Here is a 9888-nt window from a genome sequence, read left to right on the forward strand (position 1 = left end):
GTGATCATTGATTGGACCTATATAAAAAAATTTGATTCATTCTATGCTAATTTCAATGTTGGATCTGATTGAATATCTTGTGATTGTCTATCTAATATGTCGTAATCCTGATTGATATGTATATTTGATATGTGTGAATTAATCTTGATTGATGTTATGCATATTATTATGCTTGATGATCATATTTTTCTAATATCCATATTGTATTGGTTTAATTGGACACATGGGCCCATTTGTTTGGAAAAGGCCTCGGCGTTTTCCATAAGAACAAGATTTTTCAAAAGAAAAAGTAATTGATATTTTACATGGACCTTAGAAGTGTGCTAAAATACCCTTTTGTGTCAAACTAAGATGCTAGTCGCAGGCGATAACCCAATCGATCAATTAATCAAAACAACCATCATAGAAATGCACCCTGTAGAGAAGATCAATTTTGAGAGATTCATGTTGAAAAGTGCTCTTTACTTCCACTAGTTTGAAATAGACTGGAACCTACTACCTGCTATGACTAAGCGCTGGAACCCCTACCTTCACATATTCCATATAGGGCATATGCACTTGTACCCCACTCATGAGGATTATTGTGGCATTATGGGAATATCCACTTCAGGACTTCTAATCAGGCCCTCATTGAAGGTCGGATATTCTAGTGACCTCGCTACAGGATTGAACATTTCAAAAGAAGAAGTCAAGGCCCTAGTCCATAACGGGAGATTGGACTTAGTACCTTTACTGGGCCCTTATCACTCCCGCAGTCATCCCGTCAATGTAAAACCCGAAGCCTGGTGAGCCACTAAAGACTATCAATTATGCCTAGGAATCCTAGCCCAATACATGTTGATTTCTAAAAGTGACGGTCAAACTGTCCCTGAGTCCTTTATAGATATAGCATCCCAATTCTCAAGGAAAGCCAACCCTGTACCTCTTATCCTAATAGAAATTTTCTCGGGTCTAAATGCCATAAAGAATGGTGAACAGGAAAGCTTCAAAGTAAGTCCCCACTTACTCTATATGTGGCTATGTGATCGTCTCAAAATTGTAGATGTTCCTTCAAACCTTAAGTATGGGCTAGAACACTTTTCCAAAAGAAATCTGTTAGTGCATCACAACTCCGTCAAGGATTGGAGCAAATGGTTAGACTCTCACATTGCCAGTCATATCGGTTTAATATGTCCTTGGTGGATGACTGATCCCCCTATTCTAGAAACCAAAGGGTCCTACTATGTCCATCTGATCGATCTAGAAGAAACATCTTTCTACCAACCTGCATTGATCCCAGAGCAGTACGACGTACCCATAGAGTTATCTTTACCTCAGCACAAACCTTTTGTCCCTCCCGAGCCATTGACTGAAAAGTTAGCGCATCTCATTGAGAAGGATTGGAATAAACACACCTTAGGGTATCCAGACGGACCAGCAAAATTCAAGGAGCCAGTTGTTAGAGCCAAAAGGATCAAGCCTGATAGTAATCCTAATGACCACCAAGACAAAGCCAAGCGTCCATGTAAAGAATAGTTTAAATTAGATTTGTTAAAAGATGTTAATGAGAACATTTCTCTGTCAATAATTTTCAATAAAGTTATTTTCTTTTGAATAAATATTTATTTCTCTTTTAAATAATCGTTGCGTGAATGGATTAATTAATGGATTGATGTACAAACTTCATTAAAATGTTATCAAGGGGGTAACACTGAAATAGATTAAATCTACCTTTGATGGGGTCATATAGGATTATCATTGCAATTAAACCAAAGCGTCCATCTCCTAGTTGTAGTCGTAAGTCCAGTCGGTTAGAACGAACGTCAACACCAAGTCAACAGGCAGAGTTGGCTTTAAAGTCCGAGCTTACAGAAATCCGTAAAATTTTGGCAGCCTTTACCACTAATATCAATAGTATAAAAGGCAAAGTAGAAGTTTTATAACAGATTTTAGAATCAACAGGCAATCCCCTTGACGATCCGAAAGGAAAAAGGGAAGAAGACAATGTAACGAGACGTGCACATGAACTTTTTGAACTTGATGGAGATAAAGAATATTTTGATGAAAATCCAATGTTAGCCAACAGAATGTCTCAATTAGAGTCAGCTATGAAGAGTATAAAGAGTATTGATGAAATTGCAACATGTATTGAAGCTCTAAATTGTATCCCTAGAATCCATTTGCCAGAGATGTTTGTGATGCCTAAAATGGACAAGTTCAGTGGGACAAGGTGTGCAAAGACAAATCGTAAGGTGTATGTTACTAACATGCGCACGATAGGGCTCGGCGACGAACAAATGACGTTATTGTTTCAGATAACTCTATCAGGATCAGCACTACATTGGCTGGTGTCTCAAGATCCAGTTATTGTAGGTACCTGGGAGAGCATGTCAAAGGCTTTCTAGCATCAGTATAAGTATAGTACTAAGATTGAGACTTCAAGAAGGGATTTGGAGTCAACTAAGCAGAAAAATGGAAAAACTTTTACTGATTTCATTAGCCGTTGGAGAACCAAAGCTTCCCAAATGTGGGATAGACCTTAAGAAAAAGAACAAGTAGCCATCATCCTGAAAAACCTTACACAAGTATATGCTCAGCACTTGGTTGCTCAATATCTTCCTACCTTTGAATCCCTATTACAAGCCAGAAGCCAACTCAAGTATGTGTTTGCCTCTGGGGTTCTTTCCAACCCCTCGGATAACAAGTCCAAGAAACCTTATGTTCCTAAATCCAGTATCAACCATGCTTATATAGCCAATACTTCAGTTCAACCACCAGCCCAGACCAATAATCAAGCCCATCCAAGTCAACCCCGAACTCCGAGCCAATTTACCAATTTAGGGATGACCATTACCGTAGCTTTGTAAAAATTGTTGAAAAAATGGCTGCTTACCCCGATTAAACCCTAACCTTTACCAAATCCCCTGCCAACTGGACACAACCCTAACTTATTCTATGAATTTCATCAAAATCTTGGCCGTCACACTGACCGATGTATCACTCTTCGTCATGCCATTCAAAATATTATTGACAACAAAAGGGTCACAATCTCCAGCCCAACATCACCAAATGTCACCACTAATCCACTACCCACCTATCAACCTCCACCAACCCTGAACATGGTTTCCCACACCCCATTACTATTTGATCCCGTCTCTCTCATCCATCCAATCCAAGTCAAACCGCCTAGTTACCCCCTTACTGAGATAACTTTCACTAATGAGGTTTTCACTACAAACTATGAACCATTTGATCTAATCTCAGATGATACGTATTGTTTATCCCCACTACATTACAGTAGTTCGACATTCACTAGTTATCTTTTGGTTCAAATGAACCCAGAGAGTCTTGTCCCCTTAACAGATGAAGATCCATACTTGTTGTCTGAAGAAGATGAGCATTTTTCCCTCTCCTATGATGAAGTTAGACATATGACTCAAGGGAAAAGAGTTTTTAAGCCACAAGAACTCTGTGTTGATAACCCTGCAGCCTTAGCAAGAAAAGAAAGAGAAGATCATATCAAAGAACATATCAAAAAAGATAACTCCGTGATCAAGCAGTTGAAGAAATCAGGGGCCAACATCTCAGTTTGGGGTTTACTCATGGCTTTCACTGCTCATAGAGAAGTTGTTCTCAAAGCACTAAGTACAACCCAAGTCTCCTTTGATACTTCTCCAGATCAGCTGGCTAGTATAGTAAGGGCAACTTACGTAGAGAATATCCTATCCTTCTCGGACTCAGATCTCCCAAAAGAAGGAGCAAGCCACACTGAGCCTTTGCACATCACAGTCGATTGTAACGGGATGAGGGTACCTCTGGTTTTGATTGATAATGGGAATGCACTGAATGTTTGCCCTTTAAAGACTGCTACCTGCCTCAAGTTTAAGGTTGAAGATCTCAAGCCCACTAATCAAGGTGTTAGGGCCTATGATAACACCAAGAGGGATGTACTTGAAATTTTACACCTTCGATTGGCCACAGGCATAGCTGAATTTCCTATGGAATTTCAAGTTATCGATATCCAGTCTTCTTTCAATTTACTATTAGGGAGACCATGGTTACACCAGATTAAAGCCATACCTTCCACGCTGCACCAGAAGGTCAAACTTATCAAGGATGGGCTAGTGACTACTCTCTATGGAGATGCTGAAATTGTAGGAATTGTAAATAGTACTAAAGCTAAGAATGAGCCGTTGCTTGAGATTCAACCAGAACAACAGGGGATAAAACTTAACGGGTTTGAATTTGAGAAGATTTGCTTAGTTCAATGGGATCACTCCTTGAAAGAACATTTTCTTATTAAGAATACGTCCAATCGTTGTATGACTAACATGTTCAAGAAAATGAGGTTTTTTTCGGGTATGGGTCTAGGTCGCAAGCAACAATATATCAAAAAAGTACCAGTAATTAAAAAAGTCATCGGCACATTCGGGTTAGGATATAAGCCTACCAAGGAAGATTGGGCCCAATACTGGAAGACAAAGTGGGACAACGCAATTGCGAAAAGGCAAAGTCGCACCACAGATCTGATTAAAATGAATCCTTATCATAAGACCCTTAATGACTATTTCATAAAAGAATGAGAAGATTTTCGTTATTGTGAGTTCCTAGAACCGTTCATTAATCACATCACAGGTACTCGTCTATTGGGATTTGAAATCTTCTTTGGCATGGAATGGCTTGAAAAGGAAGTAAGCACAGAAACTGAAGGAAAAGAAGTTGAAGACTGGCAGCTCAATCTGGACTCTCTCAATATTGATTAGTTATTCATTGAAGATCACAGTGTCCTAGTGTTGTCAATTGAGAAGGGGATCTCAAATCCTCTGTCTGTAATTAAACCCGCGGTTGGGTGTCTCTCTAATTATCATGTAATTAGTCATGTGCTGTACGTCAATACTGAGTCTATCAGTCCTATTAGTCATGTTCAGTCAGACGTGCCTGATGAGTCCTTTATTTCTATTAAGTCAAGGAAGTTACTTGTTTCTACTAAGTCTATTATTTCTCGTAAGTCTGTTATTCCTGCTAAGTCAAGCAAGTCTGTTAAGACTGCAATGAGTCCTGTTACCCCATCTCTTTTTAATGAAATGAAAGAAATTTTTGATTATCCTGAACGCAATAATAATTTAACTAATAATCTGACTTCGAAGGGAGAGTCTTCTGACGAAAAACCTCTCCCTGAAATAATCAAATTACTTGAACAAGAAAATGAACGCTGGGCTCAACTTCTAATAGAGGAAATAGAAGTTATCAACCTCGGAACAAAAAAAAGTCCTTAAGAGATTTGGATTGGGATCACCTTATCTCCCGATGAACGCAAGGGGATAGTAGACTTATTGAAAAAGTTCAAAGACGTGTTCGCGTGGTCTTACGAGGATATGCCTGGAATAAGCACAAATATTATTCAGCATCGGATTTCATTATATCCTGATACTCGACCAATTAAGTAGAAACTTCGACGTATGAAGCCATAATGGACTCTAAAGATTAAAGAAGAAGTTACAAAACAAATTAATCCGGGATTTTTGGAACTAGTAGAGTACCTTGAATGGATCACTAATGTCATCCCAGTGCTTAAAAAGGATGGCAAAGTCAGAATGTGTGTAAATTTCAGAGACCTAAATAAAGCAAGCCCAAAAGATAGCTTTCCTTTACCACACATAAATGTTCTAGTAGATAGTACGGTAGGGCACGCTTTGTTGTCCTTCATGGATGGTTTTTCGGGGTACAATCAGATAAAAATAGATCCTCAGGATATGCAAAAAATATCCATCATCACACAGTGGGGAACCTTTTGTTACAAGGTTATGCCCTTTGGTTTGAAAAATGCTAGAACCACTTATCAAAGAGCAACCACAACTTTACTCCATGACATGATACACAAGGAAGTCGAAGTCTATGTAGATGATATGATAGTCAAATCTAAGGAATGACTGGGGCACGTTGCTGTATTAGAAAAGTTTCTTACAAGGATTCAAAAGTACCAACTCCGACTCAACCCGCAAATATATGTATTGGAGTAACTTCTAGAAAATTGTTGGATTTGTGGTCAGTCAAAGAGGGATCAATGTAAATCCTGTGAAGATTAAAGCTATCAAAGAAATGCCACCGCTTGAGACTGAGAAGTAGATTCGAGGTTTTTTGGGTAGAATCCAGTATGTCAGCAGATTCATCTCTCAACTCACCAATGCCTAAGAACCTATTTTCAAGTCTCTCAAGAAGAATGAACCAACAGTTTGGAATGAGCAATGTCAAAAGGCTTTCGACCAAGTCAAGGAGTATCTCTTGAATCCTCCTATTTTGGTTCCACCTACACCGGGTGAACCACTTCTTCTTTATTTGTCAGTCATAGAAGAAGCTATGGGATGCATACTTGCACAGTATGACAAAGATACTCGTAAAGAAAAGGCTATCTACTACATCAGTAAAAAGATGTTAGAGTATGAACGAAAGTATTCAGCCCTCGAAAAAACTTGTTTGGCATTGGTATGAGCTACTCAAAGACTTCGGCACTAAATGCTATCTCATTCAATTATCTAGTTATCTCGGATGAATCCTCTCAAGTATCTCTTCGAGAAATCAGCACTAATAGGGAGAATCGCACGATAGTTATTGTTGTTATCAGAATTTGACATCACGCATGTTACATAAAAATCTATCAAGGGGAGAGTTGTGGCAGAATACTTGGCAGATCACCCGGTAGTAGAAGGAATAAGGCCTGTTGACCAGTTTCCAGATGAGAATATCTTGCATGTTGAAGAAAAGTCGCAGAATCAGATATGGCAGTTGTACTTTGATAGGGCCATCAATCAGAATGGGTATAGAATAGGAGCAGTTTTGCTTTCTCCTGAAGGAGGCCACATTCCTATCGCTATTAAGTTAGCTTTCTCCAATACCAATAATATAGCAGAATATGAGGCATGCATCACTGGGTTCGAAGCTGCTTTAAATTTGGGTATCACAGAAATTGAAGTATTTGGGGATTTAGCCTTGGTCGTACATCAGTCGTTGGAAGAATGGAAGACTAGGGATGAAAAGTTGAAACCTTATCATGAGTATTTATTAAACTTAGTGAGTAAGTTTAAAGTTATCATGTTCCAACACTTGTCAAAGGAAGATAATAGATTTGCTGACTCTTTAGCCACTCTATCTTCAATGATCCATTTGCCCCCTGGCATGGAATTAAGGCCAATCACCGTCGAAGTCAAAGACAAACCTTCATATTGCCATCAGATTAACATTGCTACTCAACTACCCGATGGAAAGCAGTGGTACACAGACATTAAAAGAGTATTGAAAAAACAATAATTTTTGGAGGAAGCATCGAGGAAGGAACGACAAACCCTACTAAGATTAGCATCTCAATTCATCTTGTGCACAGGAAGTTTATACAAAAGGTCTTATGATGGGATTCATTTATCATGTGTTGATAAAGATCAAACTGAACAGATAATGGTTGAACTACATTCTGGAGAATGTGGCCCTCACATGAGTGGAAAAATGTTATCTAAGAAAATTATGAGACAAGGGTATTACTGGCCCATTATGGAAATAGATTGTCATCACATGGTCAAGACCTGTCACAAATGCCAAATACATGCAAACCTCATACATGTGCCACATTCTCAATTAGTTGGTCTGACTTCACCGTGGCCATTCTCAGTTTGGGAAATTGACATTATTGGTAAAATATCACCTAAAGCATCAAACGGGCATGAATACATTCTAATTACTATCGATTATTTTACTAAGTGGTTCGAAGCTGCCTCTTATAATGTCCTCACTGCGTCTCGAGTTGTAAAGTTTATCCAAATAAACATCATCAGTCGATATGGGGTACCTTCGAAACTGATCTCTGATAATGGATCACAATTTAAAGTCAAAGTTATTACACTGTGTTCAAAGTTTAAATCTCGCATCACAAATCATCTCTTTACCGTCCTCAGACCAATGGAATAGTTGAAGTGGCCAATAAGAATCTAAAAACAATCATCAAGAAAATGTGTCAATCACATCGAGATTGGTCAAAAAAACTATCATTTGCACTGTGGGCATATCGAACTTCAATTCGATCCTCTACTGGAGCTACTCCTTACTCTTTAGTGTATGGCATGGAAGCAGTCTTGCCAGTCGAAATGGAAATCCCATCTCTTAGGGTTTTATTGGAAAGTCAATTGTCAGAAACAGATTGGGTTCGCCAACGGTATGAAGAATTAAATTTGATCGAAGAAAAATGACTAAGAGTTTTGTACCACGTGCAAGCTTATAAAAGAATAGTTGCTCGTGCATTTGACAAAAAGATCAATGCCCATCACTTACAAGTCAGGGATTTGGTACTCAAAGAAAATTGGGCACCTATCTTTGACCCTAGAGGGAAGTTCAAACCAAATTGAGGAGGTCCGTTCGTCATCAAGGAAATATTACCAGGAAAAGCTGTCAGACTTCAAGACCATGATGGAATTGAATTACTAGAACCAACCAACCTTGACCAAATCAAACGGTACTACATTTAAGGAGGCTATCTTTGGTCGAATCAATTCTCCTATTACCCAGTTCAATATACCTTTTTCTCAATCCCGTTGCAACCTTTTCAAAAAAAAAATTAGGCCTTTTTATTTTTCAACCCAATCACCTAACCTAGGGGAAGGAAGAATTCGAACTACGTTTTGGTCTGATCTCAAAATTCTGGGGTACGTAGGCAACCTGAGAAGTTACTTCAGGCCTGACCACATCAAAATAAAAAAAAATAGATTCCCTGACAAAGAAAAAAATCTAAAAAGAAAAAGAAATATCATCCAAAATGGGGAAGAAAATTCAAAAAAAAAATGAAAATTTAAGAGAAAATACCACACAAGGGACATTCGGGTTTTGAGCCTCAAAATCCCTTTCTTTTTATATCCAATCCTAAACTTACCCATAAAAGTCCTCCTAAGTACCGTGTAAAAAGTCAAGGAAGATAGTATAGCATGATTAGACAGTAATTCCATAAGGATGAAAAAAAAATCTGCTAGGTTGAAAATCCGAAAAGGGCGACTTAGGCAAAAACTAAGGCAAGTTCGCTAGATCGAAAACTCAAAAGAACAATCTAGGCAAAATTTAGAGCAACAAAGAAAAATTGAAAAAATCTCCGGGGAGTTAAAAAGCTAAGAGCGGTCCGAGCTGAAACATCAGAAGTCCGAATAATCAAGTTCAATACTTAGCTTAAACCAGGCACAGACTCAGAATCTACAAGTATCTTGTCTACAATCGATCAAAAAAATTTTACTCCCCCAAGTGAACCAAGGGAGAAAAGGGTGAATTTTATGATGAGTCTCAAAAGGAAATATTTTGTTTTCTTGAGCTTGACTCAAAATCTCCAATAAAATTAATCAAAATTAAAAATTGGATCTTTTGCGCTTGTAGTAATCAAATATTTCAAACCTTCATACAAGGGGCATTTTCTTTCTTCTTTAATATGTAGCTTTCCCCCCTTATACTAGGGGCATTTTTTAAATTTTTACATGATGTGTTCAATTATCTCCAATGCCATGTTTCTTGTCAAATTAGGGGCATTTTATTTTTAAGGTTGAGTAATGTTAATACTAAAAGATAAAAGGAATCCCAAACTTAAGGTTACCATCTTGATAATAATTTTTCGAAAACCCATGAGGTTCAAAAGAAATAAAAACTAAGGTTTTAAATTCATAATTAAAAAAAAAAAACCTTGAGGGTCAAACAAAAGCATTCTTGGTCTCATATTTTGGTTTTTAACCAAAGAATAACTCATTTACCTAGAATAGGAGATAGGGCATTTATTCTTTCCCAGATTCATTCCTTCCTTTCAGTTTTACTTAGCCAGATGTCACCAAGGGTTATCTAGGAGTTTTCTCAGTTGCCGCCAAGGATTAACTTGGAATTTGCTCAGTTGCCGCC

This window comes from Akebia trifoliata, chromosome 12 (genome assembly GCF_017979445.1).
Source record: "Akebia trifoliata isolate Shusen 1 chromosome 12, ASM1797944v1, whole genome shotgun sequence".
NCBI classification, from domain to species: Eukaryota; Viridiplantae; Streptophyta; class Magnoliopsida; order Ranunculales; family Lardizabalaceae; genus Akebia; species Akebia trifoliata.